General features: G+C 45.0%; 1 protein-coding gene across 1 annotated transcript in view; it reads right to left on the bottom strand.

Moving 5' to 3' along the window:
- FRMD4B (FERM domain containing 4B) overlaps positions 1-19,861 on the bottom strand; it is a 322,173-nt gene extending 302,312 nt beyond the window's left edge. Inside the window, exon 1 of the mRNA XM_057507519.1 lies at positions 19,522-19,861. The gene's annotated coding sequence lies outside the window, so the exon portion shown is untranslated. The remainder of the gene's footprint in view (positions 1-19,521) is intronic.
- Between the last annotated feature and the right edge of the window lie 1,547 nt (positions 19,862-21,408).

Raw genomic sequence — 21,408 nt, 5'->3', positions numbered from 1 at the left:
TTTGTTTCCCATGCCCATATTTCTGTCTGAAGCACTCATACACTTCCATCCCTATCTCAAAATCTATTCAACAACCAAGTTTGTAAAACAGACAACATTGGTCCTAAGCTAGAATTCCTAAGTGCCTATTTCTTTCTTTTCCAAGTAGCATGCAATAGGTACAACACACTCCCTTCATTTCACTTTTCCTCTGTGATGACTTGCCCAGCTATGGCCCTATGTCAGCTTGATTTGTTCTGTCCAACAACCCTGTGGAAAGGGACTACCAAATCACACATATAAATTTTAAAGATGAACATCCTAAAGGCTAAGGAAGAGTTAAATAGAGGAAAAACAGATTTAAATGAAGGTAGCATTAGGATCAGAGATATGACTTGAATCCTTCCAAAGGGGAGAAAAACTGCCCAGCTATTAAATCTCAACATAAGATAATATCCTTTCAAAGGCCTCATTGCATCAGGAGTCCAAAACAATCAAAAGCACCTACTTTTACTTTCTGTGACAATGGGATCTTCTATTTACAGCCTTCCTGTAAAAAATGCCAGTCTGACTCCAGCCTTCTGCTTTCAAGTCTACCCTGGGGGCCCCACCTAGCCTTTTCTTCAGAAAACACTTTATAGGCTCATGCTGCCTTTGGGTCTCTTTTTGATTCCAGTGCAGGTCTTCAAGTGCCTCTATCAACCATCTGCCTCCCCTCCATCTGCCCATTTTTAAGAAACCCAGTTGACTTAGTGAAGTCTTTTTGGTATTTAAGCATTAGCCAGCATCACCGAGAAGACTTTTTGGGGCGATGAAACTGTTTCATATCTTCACTGGCATATGATTATACTGATGCATACGTCTGTCAAACTCATCAAGTCATCCACTTAAAATGAGTGTATTTCATTGTATGTAAAGGATGCTTTAATAAAATTGACTTACAGTTTTTAAAAATTAATGGAATCATGTGCTCTATTTTCCTACCTAGACCTTGTTTCACTCTGGCTAGCTTCTCTGATATTTCTAGCATCAAAACCTAGCATTTCATAACAGTATTTAATGCAAAGCTTACAGGGAAAGAGATTTGGGCTTTTTGCCCTGGGCCTTGGCAGGAACCCTGCCAAGAGCCACCCAGTGTGAGGCAGAAGCAAGCTTGGACATGAGAGGGAGCTGACAGCCATGGAGTAACCCTGGCCAAGAGACGGGCAAGAGCTCATGGAAAAACACTCTCCTTTACTTCCCCAAGGGTAGAAAATTCTAAGGGGCATTTTATATGGCATCTCAGAGCATTGCCAGTGGGACTAGGTCGTGTTGCCCACCAGTGGTGACCTACACTCTCCCTGTTTACACAATCCTGGCTCCTGCTCCCTGAGATCTCTTCCTAGAATAAACTATGGGCACCCCAACCCTAGCCTCCAGCTCTGTTGTAGGGGAGCTCAAACTAAGATAGGCGAACAACAATAACGATGAAACAGAAGAACTGAAATCAGAAAAATAATAAAATGGCCTATTTATCCCTCCCAGCCTTACCTAGAATGTAAATAGAATTTATTCAGGCCTCAGGTACTCTCATTTTTTTTTTTTGCTTTGTTTTAGATATTCCCATGAGAATACCCTTAGTTCTATCTGAAATAAGCAAATATTTTATCCTGGGAATCAGCACTTCCAGTCCTCTTTGGATTCAGGGTTGGATTAAGTTTCTCTGAGGGCAGCTCGGTGGAGATGGCTCAGATGCAGCTGCTGCTGGTCCTGTGGAAAGGCCAGCTCCTTTCCACACGTATCACCTAACTGTCCCAGGGGCAACGAGTGGGACCCAGCTAGGGCTGCTCCACCCTCCTTCACAGGGACGCTCACCCACTCTTAGGGTCTGGCCAGGTCCTTCGGCTGAGGAAGGCGCTTTGATTTCTGCCTCTGAGAAGGCTGCATTACACATGAATTTCCCGGCAGCCTCTTCCTCAGTCTTTGTGTTGGTTTCCTTGGCCCCCTCTTGTCCTGCCTTCTCCTCTCAGTCTGTCTCTTTCTTAACTGGTTTGCCCAAAGCACACTGTTCCCGGTTTTCAAGCCACCATCAGCACCAGCTAACCTGCTACCACATCCAAGCTAACCTGCTGCTTTTTTATTTGACATCCCCCACCTACTAAATATCCCATGTGAGGTTTTTTTTTTTTTTTAATGTTAGTCAGATCATGTCATCTCTCTGCAAATAACAACCCACTGGCTTCTCACCTTACTTAAAATACAAACTCCCAACCACGGTCAACAAAGTCCTCCATGATTTAATCTTGCCTCACCACTGTCTCTCTTGCCACACTGTGTTCTGGCTACACTGGCCCGCATTCTCTATTCCTAAAACGGACCAAGCATGTTCCTGCTTCCGGAACCTTTGCACTTGGCCACACCTTCTGCCTAGGAATGCCTACCCTCACCAAGATATCCAGGCTGGCTCCTTCTCAGTCTTCTGGCTCAATGGAAAGACAGACTCTCCTTCCTGGCTGATCCAAAGTCCACACAATTGCTGGAGGCACTCCATAAATGTTTCCTGAATGAATAAATGAATGAATGAACCCTCAAGCAAGTTGTAACCTTTGCAGATGTTTAGAGGCACTTTAGTTACTTCACTTCTGATTCTACACCATTTTCCACTTTGATTTTTAGATCCTGCAAGAAGATTCATGGTCAAAGGCTATCATTTTAGAAATCTTTCCAAATACTGGTTAGGGTAAGTAATAAAAAATAACCTTAAAAAAACAACCCCCAGATCTCACTAGCACATTAAAAGTTGCTTTCTCATCATGTCATGACCCAATGCAGGTCAGCTACAGAGAAGGAACTCTGTTTCACAAAGTTGTTTAGGGGTCCCAGGCTCCTTCCTTCTAGTGAGTCTGCCAACTCTGATGGTCCTGGAGTTGGGCTTGGATGTTCTGTGTTCAGAAGCAGAGAAAGTCAATGAAGTAGTGGAGGCAGTTTTGACTGGCCAGGCATAGAAACAGCACATAACACTTCTACCTATGTTCCACTGGCCAGAGCTCAGCCTTGTCCTCTCCCCAACCCCAGTATTCCAGCAGGAGAGGCTGAACAGTGCAATCTAGCTGGGCACCACCAGGAGGGAGAAGAAGTGGGGTTTGGTGTACACTGGTCCATGTGATACCCTCCCCCACCCTTTAGCCCTCAGATGACACTGTAAATATGGGACTGGGTCAGTCTTTCCACTCAAGTATACATTTCCCAGTTGAAACACCACTGATGTCTGCTGCTGTTGCAGAGTACAACCTTGAGATGGAAGCAGACATAAATCCCTTCTGCTGTCTTCCTGCATCCCCATCTCTAATCACCACTGTCCACTGACAGAGCCTAATCAGAAGCCAGCTAAAAGGGAGTGCAGCAAATGTCGCTTGTGGACTTCCAATCATGAATCACACCTCAGAGGAGAGCAGGGTGGGCCTGGAGATGAGAACCAATAGATGCATAACCAGTGAGTGTTGAGTTTATGAATTCAACAGAGATTAACCTGTAAGTCACCTCATAGGTTAATTTTCTAAGGCCTTTTCCAAGGATCCCTCTCTGTGGGAACAATCCTCAGGATTCCATCCACATATACAGAAAAGTAAAAAACAAGAAGTGTTATATAGTATTTGGAAAAAAAGTTTTGGACCACCTATTTTATGGAAAGGCCATAAGATAACAAATGAAAAAAATTAGAGTACAGTTTAGTATCAAAATATTCAGTCCTGACTGGGCGCAGTGGACAGAATGATGGTATCATACGATCATTCTGCTGGGAAGATAGACTCTAGGCATTTGCATGAAGGATGAAGAAATTAACCCAGCCCCATAAGAGAATGAAAGAAGTAGTTCTGTAGTCCTTCAGCATGGGGCTGTGAGCCGTGAAGCCTACTGAACTGCTTAACATAAACAAGGTTAAGGCTCGTTAATACACATAAAGCCAAAATAGTAGAGGGCGTAACGGTGAGGAATGAGCTTTGGGTGGCCCTCGGGTAGTCATGTGGGGTAACCTTTTCCAGTAAAAATAGGTCCCCTCTTATCTTCTATTCAGCCACCCTGAACCACATGGTTCCTGCCTTCAGAGTCACAAAATAGTTGCTGAAGCTCCAGTCATTGTTCCTGTGTTCTAGACAGCAGAAGGAAGAGGATGAAAAGGCAAAAGATCATGCCTCCTACCTTAGCTCCCAACTGGGACCTTTTCCAGAAGACCCACAGAACACTTTTGCTTACACTTCACTGGCCATCACTTGGTCACACTTGGCCATATATAATAATATAGGAGGAAGGGAAACGTAGTCTTTTAGCAAAGCACACTACCACCTCAAAATTGGGGTTCTGTTACTAAGAATGGAGGAAGTGGATATCAGGTAAGCCACTAGCAATTAGCACAGATATTAAGGATGTGGTTTCCCATGTTAACCAGGGAAAAGTGAGGATATTTAGTTCTCCCCTGACTAGCTGGTTCCTCTACCCTCACTTGCCATCCCCACACCCCTGCCCAGGGTGTGCCCTTGTGAGGGATCAGAAGGCACCAACCCAGGGAGCCTGTCCACCTTAGCCTTTGCTCCACTAATTAGACTATATCCTTTATCTGAGGTAAGTAAATGCTCACTACCCACCGTGCTCTGAGAGGACATTTCTGTTGATCTGCTAGTTTACCATGGATCACCCAAACTCTCCAGAAATTAGGAAAACTAACTCCAGACCTTAGAGCCAGCACGTATAAGGTTACTAATATTTCCTGACTTGGTTAGCAACAACTCAGCGTTGTGAATTATTAATAATGATATGAATAACATCAATAGCCATCCTTCTTTGATTGTGACTGTGTACCAAGCAGCATCCCAGGCTTTTTGCTGTCAGAAATCTGCTTCAGAGTATTAAATATGGTAATACATGCCACAGTCTCAGAAGGGGTTTAGAATAGTTTTTTATTCAACATCTGGTTAATAAGTGGCAGAGCTACAATTAAATTCAGGTCTTCCTAGTTCCAACACCTGTGATCTTTCTTGTTAACTTCCAATTGGCTGAGGTTAAGTCATATGTGGAACCTTTATATCAGTCAGAATATAGGTTCTTGGTTTTCACAGAGACCAGTGGTTTCTATCAGTTCTGTTTCCAAGTCCAAGTCCAATTAAAGGATGGTCTGGGAGGGGGCAGGGGATGGTAGTACAGCTGTGGTCCACACAGACATAGAGGAACCCAGACCCTTCCACCTTGATGCTCTGCCATCCCCCGGTGTTGGAGGAGGTCGTAGAGAGGATGTGACTGAAAGTTGACCTGTGAGCTGGACCCAGGTCGTCAGGGGCTCCTCGCCACACCCCTGTCCTTGGAATGTACATTCTGCCCACCATTCCTGGCCTAAGGTCCCTTTCAAGGACTTAGCCTTGTGAGAGTAACGTCTCGCTGAGGCTATCTGGACTGGACAGTGCCTGAACCCTCCTGAGGCCTCATATGAATTTTTAAGATTCTGGTTGGTGGGTGTGGGGATTACGCATCCTGGGGCAGCCCAAGACAAGCCTCTTAAGTTCCCTCGCTTATTAAAACTGCCACCTACCAACCTGAAGTGGTCTGCCTCTTCCTTCCATCTCTCTTTGCCCTCTGTACAGGGGGTCCAGTTTCGGGTTACCCCAGGGGACTCCTGAGTGGCGAACCAACAGCTGCATTACAGCCCTCAGTCCGGCGGTGGCAGATGGCGCCTCCCCACACCATTGTTCAGCTCAAGAGAAGGTTGAGGGACCCAGGAGAAGACGTTTACTTTCAGTGGGAACAACTTAGAAACTGCACAGACCACTTCCTTTCCTTCCCATAAGGCGGAGCTTATTCAGGCGCCCACACCACATACAAGGGAAGCTGGGAAATGTAGTCCCTACTCGGCAGCCACCCTCTCAGAGAAAACCCAAAGGGTTGGAGATGTCACTAAAAGGAGGAAAGGAAATGGATCCTGGGGGGTAAAAATCAGTCTCTGCCACATTCCTGGATTGTGTGACATGGAGAGAGAGGAGCAATTTGCTCTCTTTGGTTCGTGAGAGAGATGGGCACTGCCCCACCGAGACCACACAAAACAAGGAACTCCCCTAATGGAGAAGGGGGAGGATGGAAATCGGACAGGCCACAGTCGTTACCTGCTGCAGTGCTCAGTAACCACATTCCCGAAGACAAAGGGACCTTAAGAGGTGCCAGGAAAACAAGCTGTTGAACTCTTAAGAAAACAAAAGTTCTTGCTAATCCTGTTACTCCCACTAACAGGATATTAGTGTAAATTTGTCCTTCCCTGCTCTTGGTTCACAATCCTTTTTCACACTCCCCTTCCTTAGAGCACACAGGATGGGCAAACTTCACAGACACTGTAGTAGGTGTTATCCGTGCTCCTGCCACACTCCCTTCTCCTTACCACTTCAGGACACAATGGCCTGCTTCCAACTGCCACACTTGCATTTCTCTGCCAAGGGCTTTCTCAGGCTGACAGTCCTGCTTTGCCAGGCACAGAATACAAGGGAAGCACCTAGGAATTACCATTAAATCTCTTAGAAGTAGCCTTCATTTCATGACCCTCAGCAGCTGGTGTACAAACACCGCAGCTCCCTGGCCCCCATATGGGATCACTGCACTGGGTTGCTTCCTGGGTTTTCCCAGTGAGATGGGGCCCTACTAGCCTGCTGTGGTCGCTGCACTGATGAGCCACTTTTTGGGGGCTGCCTTCCATTCCTTATTTCCTGACTTCAGTACTAGTATTCCTACACTTCCCAAAGAAACAATTTGCAGGCTATCTCAGGATATGCTTCTGAATGAGTCCTAATAAGACCACCCCCTTGAGAAGTAAGGTATGAGCCCCATGGGGCTAACAGGCTGCCACAGGCTCTGGGCTCGGCCTGACCCAGATTTGAGTTCTGGCTCTGTCACTTACCAGCTGAGGGATGCTGGCAACATTATTTGACTCTTTGGTGCCTCAAAGACTTCACCTTATATCTGTAAATTGAGGCCAATTATACCCACCCTGCAGAACTCAAAGATTCTAAATGAAACAATTGCTCTACTACTCCTAACACTGCTCCTGGTGCACAGCAGGCCCTCAGCTGAAGTCAGCTTTCTTACCTTCTTGTCTCCATTTTATGAATGAGGAAGCTGAGGCATGACAAGTTTTCGTGACCTCTGCAAGGTCATAAATGTAATTAAGTGACAGATCTTACTTAGTCTTAAAAACAAGTATCTTTCTGGTTCCAAATGTACTTAAAACTTTTCCATTGAGCTTCTCATATTTACTCCAGGGTCTAAATTCCCTGATTTGATACAAAATCATTATAAATTTCAATTCCCAGGTCTTCCTTTCACGTTCTGCTGTGCAGACCACACATCTGCTTTCTGATTCTCAGAGAGTCCACGTTCTGGTGCCATTCACAACCCTCGTTATTTATGTCCTCTGTCTTGGGCACAGCTCTTTCTCGCCCCCACCCAGCTGTGACATGCTCTTCTAATTTGGGTGTAAAGATTTTCACAAGCTCATCTCTGATTAAAACACAATGTCACTAAAAATAGGTGAACATCCAGGAGAAGAGAGATGATGGTGACCTCGAGAAGAGCCAATGGGAATTCAAGTGCTTTATCCTTGAACCGAGGGGACAAGTCTTTTCCAGTCTCCCTGTTACCTTTGAGGAGAGCACTTGGAGCTTCAAATACGGGTGCAACCCTGCAGAGCCCCGACTCAACTGATCGAGTGGAAGCTGTGAAAGGGAAGAAATACTGAATGTTTCCAAATTTATTCCCTTAACTAATAGTGTTACCTCACCACCAGGCAGGTCCACACAGTGACAAAGCAGGGGTCCAGACAGAATGGCAAACCAAAGTCACACTGTTAAACTTACTCAGTTTTTTGTAATGAGAAATCTAGAAAGAAGCTATTTTATTTCAGCATTCATTTAAGTTTGGGGTCATTTAAAAATACTTTATTTTGAAATATATATATGTATATATATGGGAAGTAAGCAGTCTTTCAAGGGTTGGACTTCCAAAGGTCTTATGTGACCCGCATCTAGAGTCAGGTGACCAATGAACTCATCCTGGTTTGCCCAGAACTTTATTGATTTTAGTACTGAAAGTCCCTGCTCCCAGGAAAGTTCTAAGCCCTCGGCAATCCAGGATGGTTGCTTGCTTTCTTAGAAACAAACTTGATTCTCAATTTTCCTCTTTTAAATACAAATCTCCTCAAGCAGGTTAAAGCAACTTACCCATTATACTCTAGGGATTCTGACTGCTTCTCACCAAGTACCCCACTAAAATTGTCCTCACTTTAAAAATCCATAAAGATCTTTTACTGCAGGAATCACAATTCAGACATCTACAGTGGCAAGACTTCAGTAAGTGAAGATCATTTGCACAAAGCTTTCTGTCTCTGCTTTCATAAAGAAATATATTTCCATTTTCTAGAAACCCAGTCCATCTTTTACCTTCCCTCTTTTGATAGGCATGGGATGGACAATTATTTTTCTACCCAAGAAAAACTGCTCAAACATGATGAAAAACAAGGGCAATTCTCTTTTGACCTCAGTGGTAGAGTCTATGGTTTCTTAGTCTGATTTCCCCCAGAAGCTGATCTTGGACAAAGATTCAAGTATAATATGTTTATCTGAGAGTTCATCCCAGGAAACACCAGGAAGAGAGTAAGGAAATGAGACAAGGAAGGAAAAAACACCAAAAAACAGTGTCCTATTAAGTCATCTATCATCATGGGTGATTGAAGTTATACCCCATGGGGAAACTCTTGGAAATGATCTAGAACATACACCTTAGTCATTCCATCAGATCAGCAAGGGAGCTTGGGTGCCTGGATGCTAACCCATCATCACTGAGGGGTAGGTGTTAATTCCCAAGCACTTGCAACTTACCACTTTCACGGACAGAGAAAGTCCTCAGACAAAGAAATGCAGGTGCCGGCAGTGGAAGCCTAGCTGGCCTGCACTGCAGTGGTAAGGGCAAGGATACGGGCTGGGCACCAGCAGCATCTGCTCCAGGAATCAGGGACTGGACCCATGCGCCGCCATCACTCAGTGCTGGTCACCTGCTGCTACACAGGAATGCAGTCAGGGTTGCTAGAGCTTCTGAATTTTTGTAACAAACCAGGACTCCAGCATTTTTGTGCAATCCCCTGATTCACAATTGCTGGTGATTAATTCAAATATTAAAAAAAAAAAAAAACATTCTAAGGGCTAATGGCAGAATTCAGGTGTAAGCAATCACTTTGTATCCACTAATCTAGGTGAAACCCCTTATTTTATGGATAGGGAAGCCAGGTCCCTAAGGGAAGTGACTTGCCTAAAGGCACATTGGTTAAAGACTGTCTTAACAGCTAAGCCCAGTTCTCCAGAACTCCCAGGCCGGGGCCTTTCCTAACCCACGCTGCTCCCTGCACTACCAATCTCCCTCTTCTCACCACACTCCATCCACACAGGCAGGAACCTTACCATTGCCACCATTTCCCTCAGAGCAAAGGAAGTCTTCATTCTTTCCATCAACACATTGCACTATTCTGTCTCATGAGAAATTAGATTCGGGATGATTCTTAATTTCACAAAAAAGTTACACTGCCCCTTATTTTGTCCCAGGCACCCTTTTAAGCGCTTTCCATATAATTCCTTTAATTCTCAAGGCAACTCTATGATGTAAGGACTATTATTTTCCTAATTGTAAGATGGAAAACTGAAGCACAGTGAGGTTAAGGTTCTTGCCCAATTTGAAGTAGTGACCGACAGAGCTAGGAGACAAATCCAGGCAGGGATCTCCAGAGGCCTGGGGTCCAGCCAGTGCTCTACACTGGCTCTAAACTACCTACCTAGCTTAGCTTTTTAAGTGTCTAGATTGGTCTTTTTTCCATTATAACAGGAGTTGGCCAACTCCTGCCCACTGCTGGTTTGTAAATACACTTTTGCTGGAATACAGCCTCACCCATTATGTATTATCTGTGGCTATTCTTGCCCGCAAAGACAGAGTTGGGTAGTTAAAACGCCCACCGCAGGACCAACAAAGCCTAACAGATTTAGTACTTGGCCTTTTCACAAGAAGTTTGCTGACTCTTATATTATAGACTTACTAAGAATTCCTCTGATAGCAGGTTTCATGATTATGTTGCTTAATCATAATGCAGAAAATCCTATAATCCCCCCCAGAGTCTTAGCATACACAGTGATGAATGGACTGGTGAGACTTCCAGAAAGTGCAGCTGTGCAGAAGACGTCTTGGAACCTAGGAATCAGCAAAAATACTCTCAAAACCCCACTTTAGGAAAAAGATAACAAAACGTGCCCCATAAAAGAGATGCAGACCTAATCTTGGACCCTTACCTGGGCAAAGGTTTTTAAAGCAAGGGGATGGACAGAAATCCCCAAAGAGGGGGCAGGGAGGAGACACACAACAAGAGGCAACTCGTGTAATAGCTATTGACAGGCAAATTGCAGTTAAGAGACTAGAATTCAAATCCCAGCTCTGCCACTTAGTACATATTTCTTAAACCTCTATTTTCTCATGCATAAATTAGAGGAGAAAAAATCTCATTTCTTGGGGGTTAGGCAGATTAGCTAAGATTATAATGTATATGAAGTTCTTAGCACCCTGCCTGGGATTTGCTAACTACTCAGGAAAGCCCTGTTAGGAATAATGGTAACTACAAAGGAATAGAAATGAGTGATTATTTATACAGAGGCACTCAGTCCCGCCAATTCAGCTGTCAAAGAGCAACAGGATGATGACAAGGAACAAAAATGATATTTATCACGAGGAGATGAAGTCAGGGAAAGGTCTAACTACGTTTATATACTCCATGTAAAAAAATAAGGAAGCATGTGCCATGTTTTCATCAAAGATAGTTCAAGCAAAAAATACTGTGGGTAGGCAGAAGTAAGCTTTAATCATCTGGAAAAATCACTTAAGTAAAACAACTGACTTACTCCTTGGCAATGCTATATAAATGAAACTGTATAAGGTGTGGGAAGAAAAGTGTTTGCATTGTATACTCTGAAAGAAGACAAAGTTACATTTTCCTCTCATTATTACAGTGAAAGTATCTACTGAATAGCATGAACGCTTGCTGACAAACTGTCGCTTTTTAAATACCCTTTATCTTCTCTCTGAGATCCGAAGACCGATGATAGGTTTCCAGGATGCTTTCCAAGTATAATTAAGCTTAGGGCTAGGAAAGTACAAGAACAGTTCATGATTTGAACTGTTCAAAGCAGCTGCATCATTGCAAAAATGACTTCCTACTCTTTATTTTTCAGAACCTCACTTTTGACCTCTCATAAACTGGACATCCCATTCTTTTAGGCAGTGAAAATGCAGCTAGATTGAGAAATGGAGGTATATAAAACAGCACGCTTTTTTTCTTTCCAAAATACAAATTGAATTAATTTAACACAGTTGGAGCAAATTACCATGATACGTCCTCAATTTAAGTCTTATAGTCCCCCTGGGACAGGCAGGGCTCTTTGGTCCCAATCTAGGGGCACATGGTTTTCATTACTTAGTCAGAATCCTGCATTTCAATGCACACATTTAAAAGGATGAGATTAGTTCATCTGTGATGGCCTCAAATACCCTTATTTTTCCTGATTTATCAAAGAATCTACACTATCTAATCTTCTGAGATTTGCCTAAATACTCAAAAGTACACTTGATATGGCAAAGTTACACCAAATATTATTTTGACTGCACAGCAAATCACTTCACTGAATCGATCTACCGACACACTTCTGATCAGGGAGCCCTTTTAAGTGGATTTATATTACCTGAGACTTGTTTTGAAAAACTAAAATGAGAACAGTATGTCTATTTGTTTTGAGGATAAAGTGCAAGGTGCACGTTTCTGGTTGTTCATGGTGGAAAGGTTTAGAGGCAGAAGGAACCTCAAATGTCACCACCTCCCTGGCAAATCCAGAGAGCTCACTAACGTGGTTCAGGTCAGTCTGGGCTGAGGGGATTAGAACCCGGCCTCCTGATTTCCCAGCCAGTGCACTCCCCGCCTTGCTCCCCAGCTCCTTCATCTGGCAGAAACCTGCCAGACTAATAAACTTGAATGAAACAGTGCCAGAACTGGCTCCGGGAGCTTTGTGCCTTTGTAAGCTTCCCACTCAGGTCACATATGGTCCCTTTGCTCTTTTGCTATTACTGAATCGATGCGCTGGCCTCAGTCAGGTGCAACCAACGGTGCCTGAAAACAATGCTTGGCCACACCCACTGTCAGGTCCCCTACCAACGCGGTCGCTGTAGACAAGCAGCAGCTGGAAGATGGATGTTGGTATTTCAGAAAGACCTTTTGAATCAGGAGGGGCTGTGATGGGCCCTATGCTGTGACAGAGGCATAATTATTTCCAACAACTGTGTCTACACTACTTAGTGATTTCCAGAGGCAAGTGTCTCCTCATTGCAAGAAAACATTCAGTGCTTATTGGTGCAGGGTTGGTCTAGGGGAGGACAGTTTTGAATTTACTTCTTATGTAAGGTCACGATGCTGAAACTCCAGCCTGTTAATAGTTTATTTAGCAAGGCAGAAAGGAGTATCATCTCTTATAAATAACAATGAAGGACACACTACTGGCAACTTGGGATGTTTGCTCAGGATCTGTTTTTGGGGGCAACACGCTCATTTGAAACAAGATGGTCCATTAGAATCTCCTGTGAGGTAGGGTCTCTGCAGAGAAAGCCACACCTCTCAGGCTATGACTGCTAGAGATAACAGAGCACGGGCTCTTGCAGGGAGGTTCCAACGAGCACAGACACGGCGCTGAGTTTGAATTCCAGGTCTGTCACTTACCAGTAGTATGACTTTTGAACAAGTCACACAGCCTCTGCAAGCCTGGGTTTCCCTCTCTCTAAAGTATAAGTTATTGTGGGTCACTGAGGGACAGGAACAACATACTGTACAGCAAGCATTTAGCAAGCCCTGGCACTCACAGGGTCTCAATACACAGATTTTAATTTCCAAGCAGGGTCTTGTTCATTGAAGAGGGAGGTTATTCTAACCAAACGCTCCGGACTGACTCTTCACGTTAATCAGAGTGTGGCTGAAATCTCCACTTCGCACGTGCAGGCATTTTTTGGAGCCTTCCCTATTACCTGTACCCTTATACTGCTCATCAGTCTGTCTGATGAGGCTCATCAGGCTCTGAAGCCTGTCTTGAAACTCTTGACTTGGTGCTACAAATCCTCCAGGCCGAGAGAAATCCCACACTGCTCACCCCTTCCGGCCAGCCCACTGCAGCAGCTCCAGAGCAGACCACTGCACCTGCACCATCTTTTGGGGTGGCACTTCCTCTGGATGGGGGAGTTTACCTCCCACATTCACTCACATCATCACTCCCCAACTAGATTAAGCTTCTGTGAGGCAGGAGATTACCTCACATGTCTCTGAATCCCCCACAGCAACCAGCACAGGTCCAGGAACTTTCCAGGTTCTCTGCTCCCTTGTTAGGCAAAGTGCCCTCCACAGACGAGCACTACCAGCATCTGGGAGGATGTTAGAAATGCAGAATCTCAGGTCCCAGTCCAGACCTGCTGAATCGGAATCCTATCCCCAAGTGATTCATGTGCATGATGTTGCACAAACATCTTTCAGGCCTGGTGTTTCCCCACTTCACTCACTCACATCTTCCTTTCATCAGTTTAGCCATTTTTTAATACCACCCACACTATGTTTTACCTAATATATACAGTGTAATGATTTTATATTTGACAATATGTCTTGCTTAGCCTCATCCTAAGTAATATTATCCACTCCGTTCATAGTTTATTCATCAAGGCAGAGGAAGAAATGTATTTTTAAAGTTTGAAGGTCTAAGTGGGAAAAAAAACTTTTTGGAATATATTAAAATAAATAAATAACCTTAAAGTAAAATGATTCTCCATCTATCATCTAAAATTAACTCATACACCCTATTTTAGTAGACACAGTAACAATAAATGGATATAACTAACCCACATCACAGCATTTATAACAATAAAGAAAAACAAGAGTTGAAAATGCTTGGATTGAAATCTGGCACATAGTGTTCAATAAAAATTACAGCCATTAATATTTCCTCCTAGCCTCCAGAAAGTACAAATAATAATAGATAATTTTTATGGCATATTCAGTATATTGTAGCAGGCACCATGTGAAACATGTTACATTCTGTTATTTTAATCTCAAAATAACCCAGTGAGGTAGGAACTCTCATTCTCCCCATTTTACAGATGAGAAAACTAAAGCACAAAAAAGAGAAAGCCACTTGGTCAAAGTCACATATTTGTAGAAAATTTCTTTGAGCCATTTGCTCAAAGAAGGTGTTGCTAACTCAAGAGCCAGTGCTCATAAAATGACCCGGCCTGCCTTTCTGTAAAATATTTGTCAACACACAGACTTTGCCCACTTCACAAATATGATGTGACCTTGGCAGAGTATTTTCTGGCACAGGTGAGCACTTAATGAACCACCATTAGTGCTACTAGTATGTACTGAGCACTCACTCCTGAACGAGACACCACTAGGCATCAGAAGTTTTTTTTATCCTTCAGTTATAGTGAGGACTTGGCGGGGTTTTTTTAAATGCCTTTTAAGTATAGCATACATTAAAAAGTGAACAAAATATAATTATCTTATGATCTCGATAATTATCTCCAAGTGAACAGACATGTATCTATCCATCAATCTGATGCCCCAGAAGCTCCTCAATACTCTCCCTCCCTCTTCAAATGTAACTACTGTCCCAGGGCTTCTCAATCTCCACACTACATACATTTTGGGCTGGGTAATTCTTTGCTGTGGGGCTGTCCTGTGCATTGTAAGGAGGTCTAGCAGATTCCTAGCCTCTACCCACTAGACACCAGCAGTACCTCCCCCAGCCAGCAAGACCCAACGATTTCTCTGGATACTGCGGGGCGTCCCCTAGCAGCAAAATCACCCCTGGTTGGGAACCACCGCACTGTCCTGACCTGGGAAATCTCTTCCTTGCTTTAGTGTATGTTTTACCACCTAAGCGTGCATCCTGAAACATTATCGTTTAATCTTGCCTCGTGAAAGGAATTCTTTATAATTTACTCGATTACAAAGACCCCCCTAATCATGGCCCCCTAAAATAGCTTTTATGGGTGGGGTGACCACATAATTTATTGGCCAAACATGCAGGCAGACATTAACCAGCATTGATCCAGGCAAACCAGTATGATCACCCTATTTCTAGAGGGCCTCTGCTGTGAGGGAGCATTATCCTCACAGCCACACACAATTAGGGCTCCCTTACCCACTGGATAATTGTACATGAAGTGGCAGAGGATAATTAAAAGCAGCACACACCCAAGGGGGAAGGAATAGAGACCCAGAGAAATATCCCAAGGCTGAAGAGTTGCTGAGCCAGAGAACTCAGTGGCCTTAGGCCTTAAGGAGGTGTGGTCTTCAAATAATTTGCTCAAAGACACTACCCAAACAACTATTTCACCACATTAGCACAATAAATTGATCAAAATAAATACCTTCCAAGATTTGCACATAAATGCAAGAAAGGATCACTGTCACTTCCTGTAAAAGGTTTAGGGACTGGAGTGTATTTTTAATCAATATATCTGCCAGTTTTCCCTCAGTCATCAGATCATAGAACAACTACTATCAATTTGACCTGCTCTGCATTTTGATGCCATAAGTCCTATATTGACCATGTTAAAAGGGACAGCGAAAGCTTTCCTTATTTTTCATGTATATACATGAGAAATCATACTGATAATCTATTTGCCTGAATATAATTCAGCTCATCCTCTATTAGTTGGGGCATCAAAGAGAACAGAAATCAGCTTTCATTGAATTAGGCTCTTGGATATTACAGAAGCATCTATTCAACCTCCTCAACATCCATCTCCCCTTTTTCCAGCAGCTGTATTAATTTAGGGATCTAGCTTTCTGGTGTCCACAGTCCATGCGGTCGGGGTGGAACTCTACCTACCACTGGGGCAAAAAGCCCTTGACCTCTGCAGAAGTCATTAGGCACAGGGGCTTCCTCCAAGCCAAGCCAATTGGGTCAGTCAGAATTGTTTTTAAGACTGTTTTCAACAACTGGGGAAAGGAGGTCTATTTTTTTTTGTTGGACTTGAACCTGAAATTGTGTAAACCAGCAAATGCTACAGTCTTCTTGCCACACAGGAACCCCAATACAACAGAGGAAAGAATAGGAAGGCAGAGCTGAAGACAGTAAGAAATCAGATGGGGAAGTCATTGTTCAGCCTGGAGCAAGATGATCTTGGAGCCAATTCTACCTCTGTGCCTTTTAGTAACTTGAACCTTATATATGAAAAAATGCAAAAATATCTTAAGTCCATTTAAATTGGGTAGTTATCACTTATTATAAAGATACACCCTGTGGCAGTGGCTTTCAAACTTTTTTGACAGGGACTCAAAGTAAGGATTAAATTTTATACTACAACCCATAATGTGTACACAGCCCCAGAAATACAACTGACTCAAAGTTTCATGGAACAACAGAACACTTACTAACATGATAAGGCTGATATTTCCTGCCCTGTTATGCTTTTTTTTTTAATGCCGGTTGCAGCCCACTAAATTGATCTTATAACCTTCATTTTGAAAAACACTCTCTTATGAGATTAGGCTAAAAATTTATTTCACCAGGAAGAATAAGGTAAGAAATGTCATGATAACTTCAGTCAGTCAGGTTATTGAGGAAAACATGAGGTTTGGCCCCTAAATCAAGGATACAGCAGAAAATTTCTATCTTACCATTTTTCTCTGACTTCCCAAGACACAGATTTACAAGAAGAGAAAATCTTAATGACATAGAAATAAACGAATCACCAAACAAAAAGATAAGTGCATTCTGAAACAAAATAAAAACCATGTCTAAAAAGAAGAAAGGTAAGAGGTACATAAGTAAGAAAAGACAACCTAAATCTTGCTGATGAGCTGAGTTACATGATTTATTTATCTGTAGGCTGAAGATAGTCATTTCAGTGAACCTCAGCAGTGTAGTCGCTGAGTATGTAAAAATAGTGCCTTCCTGATAAGATCAGATCTCTGGGCCAGATTTAGAGGGAGGGAGGGAAGAAGATGAGTGAGGGAGGAAAGGGAGGCAGACAGAGATTGAGAGAGAGAGAGAGAGAGAGTGTGTGTGAGCATTTGCAGAATAAGCTCAAGCCTTCACTTACACGTGTAATGTGTATAAAGTAACTATGAGGAGTTCATGAAATTTTAGACAATACTACAGGCTGGATAAGACACTGTATTTTTAACAGTTTTCCATGTACCTTATTTGTGTTGTCAGTTAGCCAAAACTTCCTTTTTGTCTGCTCAAAAGCAGAGTCTTGATTAAATCTGTGGAATCAAATGGAGAACCAGGATTCTCATGCTGGAAATAGAAGCCAGTGACAGTAAACAAGACTGAAAAAACTAGCTGCTTTTACACTCTGGAGTGGCTGTACAGTTAACTCCTCCCACCCTTTTTTAGACTTAGGCTCAAGCACAACTGTCTGCCTGGCTGAGAAGCCCATTAACTTTTCTGCCTCTAAGATAAAAACTTACAAATTTCAAAACAGAGTGAAGTTTAAGACAGTCACTTGCCCACCCAGTGACTTCCAAGAACTTTCCCAGTAGTAATTAAAATCAAACCTAGGCGTAATGTTATTTTAGTTAGATTTCTTCATGTTCCATCACCATTTTGTTCAAACACATTCCACCTGCATTACCGAATGCAAGCAAATAAAGTGTTTGATTAATACTTGCAGATATCATAGAGAAGTGAGAAGCCTCTCCTGTTCAAGAAGTCCTTGGAATTGCCTGAATTCTTCTGGCTCTGTACTAGGAAATGTAAGCACTGTTCAAAAGGTGTGTGTGCATGGACATGCATTAATTTGTATTACAAAAATGTTCAGATATACAAAAAGGAAAAAACCAATCACAGAATTATCAATATAGCCACCACCTAGTTTGGTGGATATAGACCAAAATATATAATGAGCATCTACTTTGGGTCTGTCACTGTTTTAAACACCATCTTATTTACTCTAATGAAAAAATATGTGTAAGGTAGCTATTGTAATTGTCTTCATCATTATTAACACTACCACAACGCATCCGTTTTAGAGGCACTGTCATCGGTAAGAGCCTGGCATCTGGAATCAGACCTCTTGTAAACCCCAGTTACCCTGTGACTTATGGCAAGCTTCTTAACCTCCCTCTAGGGCTCAATACCGCTCCATGGACTATTTATGATGCCCCCAAAGTGCCTACTGGGCTACCTAACACACAGTAAGCTCTTAATCACCATTCATAACAGTATGTGGATGGCATTTGAAAGTGCAGCCTGAGGAAGTTAAGTAAGGTGAAGCTGCTTTCTCTTCCTCTCCAGACATCTGATTTACAAGTTCCATAGATCTATGCTCTTTAGGACAGGAAACTGCATGTCAGGGATTGAGCTAAAATCTTGCACACATCTTTCAAATTCGTGGGTAAGTTTCTAGGGGCAAATACTAGCTAACCTTGAAGAATCAACCAGCTTTCTGGAAAGACTGTTGCTGTCAGACCTCTGAAGTCTTTCTTCCCGGAGGGGCCACCTTCCAGACACAGCTATGTGGGGACCGGCAAGCCGACCAAATCGGTTTGCAAAGTTAAGAGGAGTTGGCTCTGGTATGTTTACAAGTCCTAGCAGATCGCAGGAATGTTCGGGATAATTATTACCCCACCCAGGAGCGCCCAGCCCAACCCTCTCACATCTGGAAGGAAGCGGCCACACAAAGGAGAGCGGGAGACACCTCCTCCCGCAGGCTGCTCACTCAAGCCCGCGGAAGATTTGATACAAGCTCTCACCCCTTTTGTGAACAAGACCAGCTTCTGCTCAGTACTGTCGTTGAGAGAGCACAGGACATGCAGTGCAAAAAAGATTTTATCCTCCAGCCCAAACCTAATGACATTTCTCAAAATTATCATCTTTGCCCCCACCCCCGCCCCAACTCCCCAGATGAAAGTGAAACACTCTAGAATAAACAGCGAGGAATCCACACGCACACCGCCTCTCCAACGCAGGAGCAGCTAGTATTAGACACACCTAATACTAGCGGCCAAACGAAACCCTTAGTATCCTCTGCTAACGCAAGGGATTTCCCCCCACTCCTTTCGCTGCCTTTGAAAGTATCTCTGGGCAGCCGGATCTGGGATTCATCAGCATTATTCTCCACCTCCCACGAACGCGCGGCAACCCAAGCACATGGTCCCTGGCGGCGCGTTTGCAAACCCACCAGCGCCAACGCCTCGAAACCGCCAAACTTCCTGTCTCCACACCACGAAACCTACCAGAGCGCCGCGGCAAGTGCCCAAGAGACTCCCGCCTAGGCTGCAGGCAGCCCCGGAGGCGCGGGGCGGGGTTTCCTGCTCGCTGGAGCGTCTGGGACCCGCACCTCCACTGGGGGTCTCCAAGCCCGCGCGCTGCACCCGGGGCGCACGGGGAGTGCCCGCTGTGGCTGCGGCTCCGGGCGCGCCCCCGCCGCGCGCTCGGGGCACCCGGGCAGGCGCCCACCTACCTGCTCGGCTGCCGTGAAGCGCTACTTTATTGTCTCTGCTGCTCACCGAACGCGACCTGGGGACCCGGCTCTGCGCCAGCCCCGCAACTCCGCTCCGCGCAGCGCCGTCCCCGGCGGCTGCCTTCCTCTTCCTCCCGTCTCCCCAGGCTCCTGCTCCGCACGTGAGCCGCGCGGCCCGACTCCAGGGCTCGCAGGGCAGCCGGCACCCGCCGCATCCCCGGCCCGGGGCTGCCCTTCGGCCCCGCCGCCGCTCGCCGTGCTCCTCGCTTTGATCCGCACTTAGAGCTGTGCCCCGCGCCGCCTCGCTTGCGCCCTCGCGTCCTCCCGTCCCGCCCGCCTCCCCTTGCTGTCAGCTCCTCTCCCCAGCGGCCCCCGCCTGCCGCCTCTCCGGGGGCTGGGGCGGCCGCCGCCAATGAGACTCGGCCGATGCGCCGTTCCGGCCCAGTCATTGTACGCGGAGCTGGAGGCGGAGGGGGAGCGCTAGGAAGGCAGGAGGCGCCCTCGCCCCCGCCAGAGCGGAGGCTCTGGTGCCCAGGGGCGGCAGGAGGGGAGCAGAAGAGGAGGGGGTCCCAGCCTGCGCGTCTGCGGCTCCCGCCGACTCAGAAAGGCTTTGGGAGGGTCTCTGTTCCGTCTCCCAGGATTCGAGCCTCCCGAGACCTGACCGCCTTTAGAATAAAGGGAAGGCGGCGCAGGCTGCTGCGGGAGGCCCAGAATCTGGGTAGGGATGGAAGGTGTCTGGTCAATGGCTTAATCTGAAAACCTCAAACCTGGAGTCTCTGCTCTGGAGAGGGAGAGAGAGAGGGAGTGAGAAGCGGGGGCGGGGAGGGAACGCAGCACGAGAAAACGGAGAGTAAGAGGGAGAGTGAGAGACAGAGAGAAGGATAAGAGGAAGAATACGTCCCTACCCCACGCCTGGCATTTCCCTCCAGAAGAGTTGTGTGACTGGAGTGTTCTGCTTTCCTCAGAGATGAGGAAACTCGGGAGGGGAACTCAAAGCAGCCAATAAGTGACAGGGACCGCGATTCCAACTTGATCTGATGCTGGGTGTAACACCGCGAACGAGAGAAGCAGGGGAGGAGGAAGGGCGGACCATTCGGGAAGGCGGTCCTGCTGAGATTTCCCTGTTATCTCCAAAGGGGCAGGCAGGCAGAGCGCCAGAGGGACGCGGACAGGCTGGGAGGAAATAATTCCCAAATGGCTTTAAATGCGTGTACCATTACCACATCCACGACTCAATACACAATAAATTAATTTTCCAAACCAAGTCTTCTTAAAAAAAAAAATTACCTTGCAACTACACCATTATACATACCTCTGCATTTGGGCAAACGTTTAGTTGGTTCATCCAATGTCAATATTTGGAAGAGACTAGTTTCTGTAAGCCTGGTGTTGGCGTTCTCCTCCTCCTTCTCTCTCCTTTTTGGTCTTCCTCTTTTCCTCCTCCTCCTGACAGGTCACCAGCCTACAAAAAAGGATGGGGTGGGATGAAGGTGGGCTCTCTTGATTTCCCAGGCCCTGACATGAAATGGAGAGTAAGATGTGAAGTTCTAAAGGCTTGAGATGGAGTAATGTATGTTATATCTGGGCATTGTGAAGTTTAATTAAATTTTCTACTGGTGTCGAACGGGACTCCTTGCTCTTAATTAAACAAAATACATTGAATGACTAGCTGACATTTCTTGAGAGGCTATTTCATGCCCCCCCCCCCACGCCAGACCTGAGCTAAGTAAACACTTCACTTGGGATCATCTCATTTAGTTCTCTTGAGAGAAAGGGGCTGAACTGAAAGCCTCATGACTCCATTGGCTTTGTTCAGCCCCCCGCACATATCAATGGCTCATTTATTCAATGTCAGCTGAGTTCATGGACACCAGTATGCAGAAAAAC

This window comes from Manis pentadactyla, chromosome 1 (assembly GCF_030020395.1).
Source record: "Manis pentadactyla isolate mManPen7 chromosome 1, mManPen7.hap1, whole genome shotgun sequence".
Classification (NCBI taxonomy): Eukaryota; Metazoa; Chordata; class Mammalia; order Pholidota; family Manidae; genus Manis; species Manis pentadactyla.
The sequence above is the reverse complement of the archived record's forward strand: the minus strand, read 5'-3'. Positions and strand labels throughout refer to the sequence as shown.